General features: G+C 36.9%; 1 protein-coding gene across 2 annotated transcripts in view; it reads left to right on the forward strand.

Moving 5' to 3' along the window:
• The first annotated feature begins 200 nt into the window (after positions 1-200).
• Positions 201-13,335, forward strand: part of Acss3 (acyl-CoA synthetase short chain family member 3) — a 145,378-nt gene continuing 132,243 nt past the window's right edge. For both annotated transcript variants that reach the window (XM_019210574.2, XM_019210575.2), the window contains exon 1: positions 201-269. The gene's annotated coding sequence lies outside the window, so the exon portion shown is untranslated. The remainder of the gene's footprint in view (positions 270-13,335) is intronic.

Here is a 13,335-nt window from a genome sequence, read left to right on the forward strand (position 1 = left end):
GCCGGGGGACTCGGGGGGCCCCTGCCCGGGTCCCCTTCGGCCCGAGGAGCTGGTGCAGCCCGTAGGGCTTTGGTGGCCCCTGGCCCGCGGGGCTCTCTCGGGGGCCGGGGCTGCCGGGCTCTGTCTTCTGGGGGCTTCGAGTACAAGAGCCACTTTGCGGCCTCGGTGGCCGACCCCGAGAGATTCTGGGGCAAAGCTGCTGAGCAGATCAGCTGGTACAAGCCCTGGACCAAAACGCTGGAGAACAGACACCAACCCTCCACCAGCTGGTGAGTGACTTCTAGGCCAACTCCGATGCCTCATAACTCTTTTAGGCTCCAAGAATTCGGACATCCCTGAGATCTAGAATCCGGATTTCCATCGGGAGAGAAAACAGAAATTTGAGATGCTCAGATCTTTTAGTCTGTGTCTGATTTCAGTCTCAGAGCCAGCTATCCTTTCCCTTACCCAGAGCTTTACCTGTAAGGTGGACAGCAGGTGCTCTGGGTGTGGAGGGACTGGAACAAAGGTGTCTGGCAGACAGAAGCCACTGTGAATCCAGGAGCTTCGCCTAGCAGTGGAAGGCATGAGGGGCCAAGGAGCTGGCATCGGATGGGGCATCCACTTGTCTTTATGAAAATACAGCTGGGAGTGCTCAGAAAGAATGCAGATGTAGGGCAGGAGATACCGGGTCGGAGGAGTTGTTTCCTTCCTTGAGTTGCAGCGTTAAGCAGTTATAAGCATTGTTATTACAACAAGCAGGATAGATGGCGGACTGATACCAAACTTGCTAGGATACAGAGAGGAGAGGCACGCTGTCTATGAGGGGCTTACTATGGCTCCCATGTGCCGGCTCATAAAGATGAGTGGCTCTCATCTTCTAGCCATGAGGAACAAAAATTGTCTATAAAAGTTTGGAAAAACATTGATCAGCAGTGAGGTCAGGGGTGCCACAGGCTCAGATTTACATTTGAGGAACACCCTGGGCCAGAGCAGGGAGTCTGGCCAGGGATTGGCCTCCGCATGCTCCGTGACCACATCTCCCTTTTCCTTTTTACATGTTTACATGATGTTCACTTTCCAATGTGAGCACCTGGCCCCTCCATTTCAATTTTTTTTTTCCAGCAGTTTTTGATTGATTCTCTTTTAAGCACCCAGCCAGCAAGCTAGGCACTATGTATACAGCAGTGAGGAAAACATGGCTTCTGCTTTCTGAGAGCCATGAAAATGAATAACATGGACTCGGGGCCTGGCTACCTGGACTTGAGTTGCCTTTCACAGTTACTGACAGTGTTCGCAGGCAAGTTATTCAACCTCTGTCTCTTCAATTTTCATAAAGGCAAATTACTAGTTTAAGCATCAACTGAACAAAGGATTAAAATCATGTAAGTAATAGACCCTATGAATGTTAGAGGAAAAATAGATACCTTTGCATTCTCTTATCACAATCATTTTAGGGTGGGAAATACTCTGTGTTCCTTAGATCAAAACTCAGAGATTATTGTCTCTTCAAAGCGTATGTGGCTTCCTTACTTTGTTCTCCAAGGTAAGTGTACATGTATGTGTCTATCATAAAACATGATACTGTAATTATTTTATGTGGCCACCTTTACCATAAAACCCATATCCTCACACTTAATAATAGCACTCAGGAGTTCAGGCCAGAGGGTCTCAAGTTTGAGGCCTACATGAAATACCTAGAGAGTTCAAGGTCAAGCTGGACTACATAATGAGATCCTGCCTCAAGACACAAAGAAATGAACAAACAATCAAACAAACAGAAAACAGCCACTAGAACATTATGAGTGGAAACCACTGGGGGCCACACTAAAGGCAGTGGCAATAACAATGAGGGGGAAAGAGAGAGTGGAGCCATTTCAGGGGAAATAATAAGCCATTTCAGTAAAGGGCCAGAGGAATCCAAAGAAAGTGGAAGTCAAAGTGGCCAGAAAATGCACACTGAGACCTGGAGATTTCCTTTCTAATATTTTGGTTCCTTGATCCTCTTCTTAAATTCTAGTTGCTTGTTTAAATATTCTAAGCACTGTGTACATAAAATATTGTCATTAATGAGAATGTTTACAAAAGGGTCTTTGGATTTAAAAAAATTCAGTACATTGTAGGTCACCAACTTTTGACAATACCATAGATAAATTATTCATCTTTGCACTCTTGGGATCATGCAGCCTGACATGTTTCATAGCAGCTCAGTAGATCAAAGTGAATAAATGATAAAACTTTGGGCTTGAATTTATATCAGCAGTCTTGCCAAGAATTTCCTTTTGGCAGAACAGAGTTGGGTGAAATAGAGGAAGGATACCATTTTTTTTTTCTTTTGGTACCAGGGATTAAACTCAGGTCCTTGTGCTTGGGAGGGGAGCCGCAGAACCACTGAGCTAAATCCCTGGCCCCTGGGATACCAATTTTAAACTACATTTAGTACATAGTTCCCCTTTGAATCTATTACTGTGTTGGATACATAATTTCAGATACTCTTGATTGATACCAACTTTTTAAAAAGGTTAAAGTGAATGCTCACCCCACCTTCTTTCCTTACCTCTATACCATTAAAATCTATGGCAGAAGTAGTTTATGATTGTAAAGATGCTTGTCAGATAACAAGATATGTAGACTTCATGAGTTTTGTTGCTTTATGCCTTTGGAAGGTGGTTAAGTGGTTGTAGGTACAACTTGATACAAGAGAGCTTTACTTATTTTCTTTGAAACTGGGATACAGTGATAGAACATATAGACATCCAAGGGCTTCAGCAAAGTAAGGCTAATTTTTTTTTTTTCCCAACTGGAGCTGAAATACACGTAGTCACAGTCTGTGATGCCCTTTCACTTCTCAGAAGCAGGAAGGATTCTTCTTTATTGTAAGTTTGTCTCTGTTTTAAATGAAAGTAAACTCCTCTCAGAATCCACAAACTTATCCTAACAGAAAATAGTATTGTATATTTGCTTCTACAATGGCAGGAACTATGCAAATATTTTATACCCATAGTAGTATAAATATAGAATAGAAATATTTAAGGGACTCCATTATAGTGAATGACTCTATAAAATACATTGCCAGAACTATACTCTGAGATCTTGGAAAAACAAACTTCAGCTACATGCATGTGCATTAAACTTGCTGCAAGGAGCCCCCTCTCTAGTCTGGAAGTTACTTCATACTGTAGCACCTGGATTTTCAGGGTAATAAAGTCTGTATTAGATTTCACTGGAGACATGCAATCAAAGGTGAAGCAGTGAGAAGTCCTAGTAATTTCACTAATCTTGGACAACAGATTGGATGTTTGGTCCCTTTGGTTCCAACAGATTGGATGTTTGCTTTCTTTTTCCTGATGAATTAGACATTCTGCTGCTATCCTGAAATTGAATGCGAAATTGAAGCCACATTCTCAAGGATAAGGCCTCATTTTCCATTATGTGTTATGGTTGACTCTCTGAACCATCAATTTATCCTTTTCTATGGGAACATTGCAGTCCAGTTTTAGTTTATTTTTATTTAAACAACATTCAATATTAAAATTCTCATGTAGCACTTGCTTTTAGAATTTAATATAATGATTATAAACTGAGAAGGAAAAAAAAGACTCTAAGTATAGATTAGAGAAGATTGAGTTAAGCTTGCTTTAACATTTCTGTGGTAGAAATAGTACAGTTTTTTAACATGCACAATCTCCTTTCTTACCAGCTATGAGCTTAAGCTTGTTTAATTTCTTCCAAGTCTTCAAATGTCTCATAAGAATTAAAGGCTATCAATCATTCACTCCCTGTGCAGAGAAATGATGGAAGAGGTAGTGAGGGAACTCATGACAAAGCAGCAAAGAGAGACATGCATTAAATAAATGATTACAAAAGTATTTAAAGTTGCAGGAACTGCTAGAAAAAACAACAGATAATGTGAGTTACAATACATACAATAGAATCCTGTATTTTTTAGAATGATTATGGGAGCAGGGATCTTGAGAAAATTATATTTGATCTAGGATAAAAATACACAGACATTAGACTTGTGAGAGGAGTATTTCTGCTAAAGGAAACAGGACTGACAAAGCCAGGGAATGTGGAGTGTTCACTAAGTCTTAGAAGTGGAAAGAAGGCTGATTAGGTTAGGGCTTAAAAGTCGACAGGAAAATTATCAAGTGGTGAAGGAGAGAGCCACACTGCGAATGAATTTGTGAGCCTTGATAAGGATTTTAATTTTTTCCTGGATGTAACACCTGTCATATAACAAATGATCAAAATATAAACTTCATATTCTTTGTTCTGCACTGGAACAATACAGGCTTGAGTTCAACCCTAACTCTACCATTTTCTTTGAGAAAGCTCCAATAATCTCACCCATGAGATAAAAATAATGGCAGTATCAAGTTTTAAGTATTAAATGGGGAGGGAAAATGTTGCAAAATCTCTGAGTTCCCCAGGCTGGGCGCAAACTTGTGAAATTTTTGCTCAGCCTCCCAGAGTGCTAGGATTACAGCCATAGACCACCATACCGGATCGAACTGGATTTTTCAGTAGGAGCTGGAAAGGAGAAAGAGCATTTGTGTGTCAAGAAAAGCACAATCAAAACAAAGAATTAAGAAAGTGTGAAGTGTTCTTGCAAGAGTAGACCAGCAGGCATTAGTGACTTTTCTGCGTATTGGTACTTGATTTCAGAAGATAGTTGTAGGATGGTGTAAGAAGGCTTGGAGTAATCGCTAAGGCATTTGTATTGACTTTAAACTGTGCAGATCACAAACAGGCAGAAAGTGTGTGGATAGACTTTGGACAATCTGGGTGCTGTTTTCGTTCTTTTTCTTTTTTGCTTTTAAGCAAGTTCAGTATTCAAATATTGGGTTATTTCATCTGAAATAAATGCTTTTCTTAAGCAATTCAGCTTTTGATCTTCTTTTAAAACACACACACACACTGTTAGCAATAGGTAGGCATTCCTGAATGTCAATTTTTGACTAGGAATGAGAAGCAGCTATCTCCTCGTTAAGGCACGCGTGTTTGTTTGCATCTACTGTCATAAGAGCACTGTTGCATCATGCTCTGTTGGCTCTGGTCATCAACTATGGCCATCATGAGCATTTTTATTTGCAGTGCTTACTAAGGCTGTGGTGATCCATAGAAGCTTTTTAAAAGAGGATAATGGGATGAACATAGTATCAGAGACTAAGTTTGACTTAAGATTTCAAGATTTGGGGGTGGTGGAAAATAAAAGAGCCTGAAAGTAGAAGAGTAAGGTAACATGAGATACTTTGTCTAATGAATCAGAGTGGCAGCAGGAGGAGCTTAAGGAAGAAGAATCAAATTAGACCTGCTGACTGCCTGGAAGTGCAGTGTAGAGAAAGGAAGAAGTTATTGTAAGAGCAAGAATTTGAATCAAATGCCCTAGTGGAGGAATTAATTAGGGAATTAAAGAAAGGGGGTTGAAACCTCGGGACAGTTTAGTGTAGCATTTTGGATTTGAGTATAAAGGGCAAAGAGGTAATGGTTAAAACCTTGTGAGTATTGAGAGGAGAAGAGGGATGAAGTTAGGCAACAAAAGCAACATTCTAAGGATTGAACCTGAGGGAGAAGTACATGAAAAAAAGAATCTATGGGGATGGATGAAACTTGCTAAAGTTTCTAAATATTTTAGTATGTTTAGTATCATGGAGTATAAAGGAGTAAAGAGATAACAACAAAGAAAGTCAGTTGTTGTCAAATGCTCCAGAATGTTTTGAGGCTATGGACCATTGAAAGAAATGAGCTGGGATTTGGAGGTCTTTGGTGACTTTTAGTCAGGTGGTGTCAATGGAGAAGTGAAGTCTAAATCCAGAATATTGTACTACAGTGTGAATTGGTGATAGGCAAAAATATTCTAAACATTTGCTTGGCACTGGTAGGAAGGGTAACTGTTGAAATGTTTGGGTAAAATAAAAAGTAGTTTGTTCCCTCTCCAGCCTCTCTTCTTCTCATCCTTAACAGAAACCTATGTTCAAAAGCAGAAGCGAAAAAAGAAGTGTAAAGGAGAAATGAAGGAGGAGTTGGTTATTTTGAAACCAATTGCTCCATAGGATACCCTGTTCTTACAAGTTGATCCTCCCTCCTTTCCTTCCTTCCTTCTTTTCTTCTCTCCAGCCTGCCTTCCTACCTCCCTTCACTCCTTTCCTTTCTTTGCCCCCTCCCTCCCTCTCTTCCTTTTTATTTTACATACCAGAAGTTCATGCAACAAACGGAATAAAAACACCAGAAAGATATAATAAAGAGCCACTCAGTAGATTTATGTTCTTGTAACTTGTAGTGATTCTAATGAGTTAGGTATCTGAACATTTGATTGGGAGTCTGACAGGGAAGATAAAGAAATGGTTAAAAGGAGACGAAAGCATTAACTTTTATGGAATGCTCTCTGAGCTACCAACTGTACAAGAGACTCTCTCTTGTATTTTCATTATTGCTTCGCCTTAATGCTGCCCATCCGACACGAGGAGACTTAAGCCAATTTATATAAGAGGCCACACAGTGAGTTGGTAGAGGGCAGAGCTAGGTTAGTCCTAATAACTCCAGTGGTCCTGGCTTTCAGCACAGAATCTTACCTACAAATGCCTAGGCAACTGCTCCAGAGGCCGAATGCCAAATCTTGAATCACTTAAACTAGACTTTGGATTGAGGAATTACCTTAAATTAAAGGAGGCTTAAGAGAGCTGGACTAGACGCAGTGAATAATTCTGAAATGGATATTTTTCTGTAATTTACTTTTGGGGAGTATTTAAAGAAAGAACTTGAATAGGGTTTGAGGATTAGGTAGTAGTCATGTGTCAATGATAATTTCCTGAATTTGATGGTTATATGGTGGTTCTCTAGAGCAATATCTTTATTTGTAGTAATTATGGACTAATTTATTCTGGCACGATTGTGATTGTGCATCATGTCCGTAAATAGTTCAGAGGGTAAAAAGTTATCTTATACTTGCAATTTTTATGTGAGTTTGAGATTACTTCCAAAGGAAGGGAAATAAAATAAAAAATATAGTGTCAACTTTATGTAAGCAGAAAGCAATTTAGTCTCCTTATTGAGCTTTAGTGCTTTGGCAAAAAGATGCTCAGCCACATTAAACTAAGAAATTGGTCTTGTTCTGTTTTTATGTATTAATAATTCATGAAATTTTTTCTATTTATCCAATCTTTTTGATAGATAGCATGCATTCATTGTGCACAGTATGAAAGTTCTGAAGTTTACATGGAATAGTTAAATCTAACTCACCCTTTTGTGGTGAGAACACTTTACATCCACTCTTAGAATTTTTCAGGAAAGCAATCTATTCAGATACCGTATTTTTTAAGTCACCCTTAATTATAGTTTGAGTAAGAGTTTTATCTAAAGGTGAAATATGTGCTTTTGGAAAACTAACTAAAATGAACTTATTCACAACACTGTAGGCAGTACAGGTACATTTAAAATTTGAAGTGATTGCTTTTTATAATACAAAAATATTTTAAGAAGGTACATGTTCAGCATGAAAAATCACCTGTTAAAAATAATGTCCCTTAGAATAATCTCATCAAAAACGACTGATTTTAAAAGATGGGCCTTATTTTAAATTCTGAAGGTCAGCAGCTTGGTGCTGTGCGGTATCTAATTTTCTCAGCCTGTCAGGCGCTGAACCTTCAGGACAGAACAGAGTGAACTACAGGAATGCTGCAATTACATAAGCAAGGATGGATTGCCTGGCAAATGGTACAATCAGTGAACAATGGAAATCCAATCAGCTGTGAAGGATCAACTACCAGGTGTTGGGGGAAATCCAAACTCTTAGAGTCTCCTGGAAGGTAACTTACTTTTCCTTTTTTCATGCTATGTATTGTTAGTTGAATGGGGGAAAAAACTGTGGTTGAAGTTATTTAGCTATTTGCTTTTTTAAAAAATTCCATTCTTGTAAGCAGTAAGCAGCAACTCCATGAAGGAGATCATTGCTTTCCTTTGTGTGTGACATTTACAAAGAAAAGTGTAGAAAGCTAAAAATCTTTGCAATAATATATATATGAATGTAATAACCTCTCTACATTATACTTTTAAGAAGTGTACGTGAATGTAGAACTCAAATCTTTGTCTCAAATTTGTGGATAGAGAATTTGTTATATCAAAGACATTAGTTACATTTGCTTTGGCTTGTTTTTGGCTATTTTTGTAAGGTGTAGGAAAATTAAAGTTCAAGAATTTTAAGTTTGAAAGAGTCCAGTTTAAAGTAAAGTAGCTAAATATAGATACTCTTTGGAATGGTAAATTAGAAAAGGATAGAGTAGATGGATAGCAGACTTTACGATTTAAAAAGATTAATTGTCCCGAGTAGAAAAAAGCAACAGAAGTCTACAGGTTTTGGACTTAGGAGCTAAATCTGGACAAGAATATCTTCTTAGATTTAGTGTTAAAATAACAGCACTGCCCAAGGTGCCCTTTCAAGATGTCTCTCCTCAGTGGTTGCATAAGCCAAATAAAAGAACTTTGAGAAGTTAAAAACAAGTGAGAAAGGGGGGGGAAGAATGATCTATCTCTAGTATAGATAGATAGACAGACAGACAGATGGGACAGAAAATCAGTATTATTGACCACTTGCTAAATAAATTTATGCTAATAAATGCATGGACCCTCTACCTTTTCTTTACTCGCACTTTACTTTCTCTCCACACTTTTTCTAATTTTCATGGATTCTCAATGACAGATATTATTTAAAACCATAAATGGTGCCTTTCTCCCAACTCTTTGCTTTCAAAGTCCACGTGAAGTTTGTGTTTGTTAACTATGAGAATTTATCAGAATTCACAATTTTTGTGGGCAGGAAGAAAAAAGTTAGTATGAATTTATGGATAGAATAAACTGATTTCTGATTCAGAACTTGGTTCTACCCTGTCAACAATACTTTGTCCCAAATAATTATAAAGTGGGGGGATTTTCAAATACAGTGATGGGTATTTTTGTTTTATTGTGTCTTCTACTTTCATCTCCTCTCGACTCTACAGCACACAGGAGGACTGGACGTCCTCCCGTCGGTCTGGTTGTGTGATCAGTTTTGGCTAATGCCATAAAGAGAGTGAGACGTGTCACTTCAGTGTGAGGCATTTAGTTGCTGGAACTTCGGTCTTTACTCCTGTGTCCTCTGTCTGGCCTCCTTGGCAGCATATGTAGGCGAGAAGCAGTGTGGACTGATGCATGAGGACCCTCTAGGGAGTCCACGTAAACCCACAGTGCAATGGTGCAAGTGAGAAATAAGCATTTATTTCTGCAAGTTCCTGAGATTTTTGCAACTGTTGTTGTATAATCTTATCTAAAATTATTGATTGAGGAGGACATAATAATGACTTTATACATTTGTTTGAATGATTAAGTATACTAATATACAAAAAACAGTGTCAATCATAAAGCAAAAACAGCTATCCTTATTTTATCTTATTCATAAGCCCGGTACAAACCAAATTCTTTAATTTATTTAGTGCTTATAATGATCTTGTGAATTAGGATTAATGTTTATTCTCTTGACTGAGTATGAAAATGGGAGTTTAGAGATCTTAAGAAACTTGCCTACATTTACAAAACTAGTAAATATGTAGTAGATTTTCTAATTGAATCTAAGCAGTGTGAATTTACTGTCTCTAGTCCTAAATCATTATCTTGTTCTTATAATAAATCTCAATTAATTTCAGATTTTCTATCTTTTCTCACCCCAACTTGCTAAAAAAGTAGTTAAAAGTATTTTACCTTTTAAAAACAATAGTATAAGAAAAGTGTAAAACATGGATTTACAACTCAGAAATAGTAAATATCCATGATAAGTATAGAATAACAGATACACTTTGGAAAAATAAATTCTGTGTTTTATGGTTTACAACATTCGCAAATGTAGTGGGAGAGAAGTTTTAAATTAGTTGACAACTACTGTGTCCAGGACAGTAGATAGCAGTATTTATTTCCTCCTTAAATATGTTGTGTTGGCTTTTGGTTAAAGTAAAATATGTAATGACCATGTTATTCATTGTGTGTGGTTTGCTTTTTTTGTTGTTGTTGTTATTGGGGATTGAATTCAGGTCCTCGTGCTTGCCAGGCAGGCAGCAGAACCACTGGGCTAAATCCCTGTCCTGTATATGGATTGCTTTTAGGGCCGTTTTTATGAGAATATAGTGATAAGTAACTTAGTTAATTAATCTAATTGTGAGTAGCTAAAAATCTTTTCTTTCCTCTAACCTCTTAGTAAAAGAAAATGGGTGATGCTTTTGTGATGATTAAAATTGTTGATTTAATTTTCCTTTTAATGAATTTTTTGTAATATTTCTTCTTTTCTCCTTTCATTGTCCCTCATCTTGATCTTAGCTTCCTGCTACACTGTCTTAAGAGAGATATGCAGGTGGACAGATCACAATAAATGGTACCAGCTTAGTGCAGAAATAAATTGCTCAGGAATCTCATTGGGTCTGTGGCTGCATTTAGTTCTAATGAGAATCTCTCTTTCTCTCTCAGATTCTTGCTTGGCAGTCACTTTGCTGCTGAGCTCTATCTCCAACCCTTTGATATCTTTTGAATCTAAGATGAGGTTAAATGGCGCCTGTTTTACTTCTCTGTTGTTCTGTAGATGCAGTCATAATTGAGAGGATCAGTGAACTCAAAACATTACTTGCTTTGAATGTGTAAGGTGTGAGCCCAAATAAGAAATGGACTACTTGGAGAGTCTCTAATAGATTGAGTGGGGAATACATATTCATTTTTTTCTCCAGCTTGTCATAGAGACCTTCTTTTCTCTCCAGCTGATATATTATCTCTCAGTTATGGTAATAATAGCAAAACAGCTGCCAAAGGCAAGATGACAAAAGCAGCACTGATTATTGAGCACCTGCTTATGTTTTTGAATCTTCACAATGACCTTTGAATAGGGGCAGTTAAAATGTGCTTTTATAATTGTAAACTAAAGCACAGAGAGATAAGTGATTTGTCTAAAGTTGTACAGTGGTGGACTAATTTTCAAACTATAATTTTCAAACTACAGATTCCAATTTTAAGTTATTTTTTGGTTGCCATATGATTCTTTAGGTGACAGGATCTATAATGACCATAGAATTAAAAAAAAAATAAACATCGATTTTAATGTCCTTTCTCCTCATTTATCCTCTTTTGTGTGTCTTGTGCCTTTCCTTCATCTTAGAGGAACGTAAGTCTTCACTGTTTTCTAACTTGCCTATATTTTCTTGACTTCACTTCCTTACAGTGTCTTTCAGTATTTTACCATAACATCATTATTGGTTCTTTGCTGAGAAGAACATTAGTCTTGTTTGCTTTCAAGCTATTTTGGCAAAAATTCTTTCACCTTCATTTTGTTACTACACAACCACTTTATATGACCATGATCCATTCAATACTTTTTCTTATGAGTGACTGAAGGAATCTGCACCAGGCAGCAGGAGAGTCGGCCTCTGATCTAAGTCACGTTTGTTAGCTCGACACTATGCATAGGACCTTGAGTATATCAGTTAAACTGATTTTAAAACTTTATCATAGGTATATTAACCTTCTTAATCTACCCCATAAATTTAAATTCCTATGTAATTTGAATTTGATAGTATCTGAATTATCCATCTAATCAAAACCCCAAATTACCTAAGACATCAGAGTTTGAAAGTTTTGTTGCCTTAATTTCCCTGCATAATAAGAGTAATCACAAATGATATACACTGTCTAGTTATTACTTTGTGAAAATATGGGTGATAAAATATTTTGTTTCATGGCTGACTCTACTCTGAATTAGCTTTCACTATGGCAGTGTGAATAACTGGAGCACACAGCTTCCGTTCTGGTGGATAGTGGCCATTTTCTAAGTGATGAATCTTTTAATAAATAATCAACTAATTCTAATGCCATTCCTCTGTAGAGCATTTCATTTTTAAGCGAAGTGATAATAAGCAGGAAGGTGAGGAAAAGACAAAGAGCAAAAGGGAGAATAAAGGGAAATAATGAGCTTGGTCCAGCTAGATAATGAGCTCTGGATAATGAAGTGGGCTGCACTATACTCTGGTTTCAACTTACGGACATGGCAACGGGGAATGTTTCATCCTTGAATAGAGTGTGAAGACACTGAGGGAAGTAGCGACATTGTCTTCTGAGGGTTTGCGGAATACAGCTAGGAGAAGAAAGGAATAATACAGATTTTATCTAATTATTTTGCTTAATGTGTTAAGTTGCATTCAGTGTTCAGTGTAGGCAGATTTATCTTTGACAATGTGACTATTATTTTTGTGTCTTGTGCAAGGTTATTTCGGTAAAAGGTAGAAGTGAGAGCTTGGATTGAGATTTCATGTGTTTTAATTAAGAACTTTTATAAATACATGGCCTAGATTTTAAGACTTGGGTTTGAATTAGTTTGCATTAGCACTTCTATATTCATAAATAATTCTGATTAAAGTTTAAGTTCATGCCACCTTTCAACTGTATTAGTAGTACAATTTAAATTTTAATCAGTTTAACTCAGAAAAGTAAAAATAAAAGTAGAAATGTTACTGTGCTGCAATATTTACACTGCAATCTTAGTAAATCTCTCTCGGTATATTTAACATAGTTCCATTCATTCTTTATTTTTCTTTTTACCTTTTTATTTTGAAATAATTATAGCATCACAAGAAGTTGCAAAATTAATGTATAAGTGCCTCTTTATACCCATTCCCTAGTTTCTCCATATGATAACATTTTATAGAGCTATTGTGTATGTTGCATATTATCACATTGTGTATTACCACATTTGATATTGGGAAGATGCATTTAGCTCAGTTTTATAGACTTTATTCAGGTTCACCTATTTTATTTGCACTCATTTTTATATAGGTATGTTATGCCTTTTTAAAATTTATAATCTGTGTCTGTTTGCCATTCTATTTGATGCTCTAGAACTCTCTCCCTTTTTGAGTTACAGAAAATGGGAATTACACCAGCCAAATTATTTGATAGCCTATCTTCCCACATGTAGTAAGTTATGTTTTTCTTGCTGCTCCATGATTTTTTATATATACAGAATATTTTAACAAATTAAGTGAAAATAAAATCGTCACACAAACCCTTTATATTGGCATTGAGATTGTTTCTCTTTGTTTGCTGTAATAGGCAGATATGTTTCATCTTTGGACATAGCCTTTTAAAGCTCTGTCTCTCTCTCTCCTCTCTCTTTCTCCTCGCTCCTTCTCTCCATTTCTCTCTCTTTCTCTTGAGAGTGTGCATGTGTTTCTGATAAATTCTTAGTAAAATGTAATTATATACTTTCTGATGTATTTTATCAAATTGTTCTCCAAAATTAATAAATACTGTGGATAAATTGTCATAGTCTTTTTTTTTTTTTTTTTTTTTTTT

The sequence above is a fragment of the Fukomys damarensis genome, unplaced genomic scaffold, assembly GCF_012274545.1.
Source record: "Fukomys damarensis isolate Sample0158 unplaced genomic scaffold, DMR_v1.0_HiC HiC_scaffold_15, whole genome shotgun sequence".
Lineage (NCBI taxonomy): Eukaryota > Metazoa > Chordata > Mammalia > Rodentia > Bathyergidae > Fukomys > Fukomys damarensis.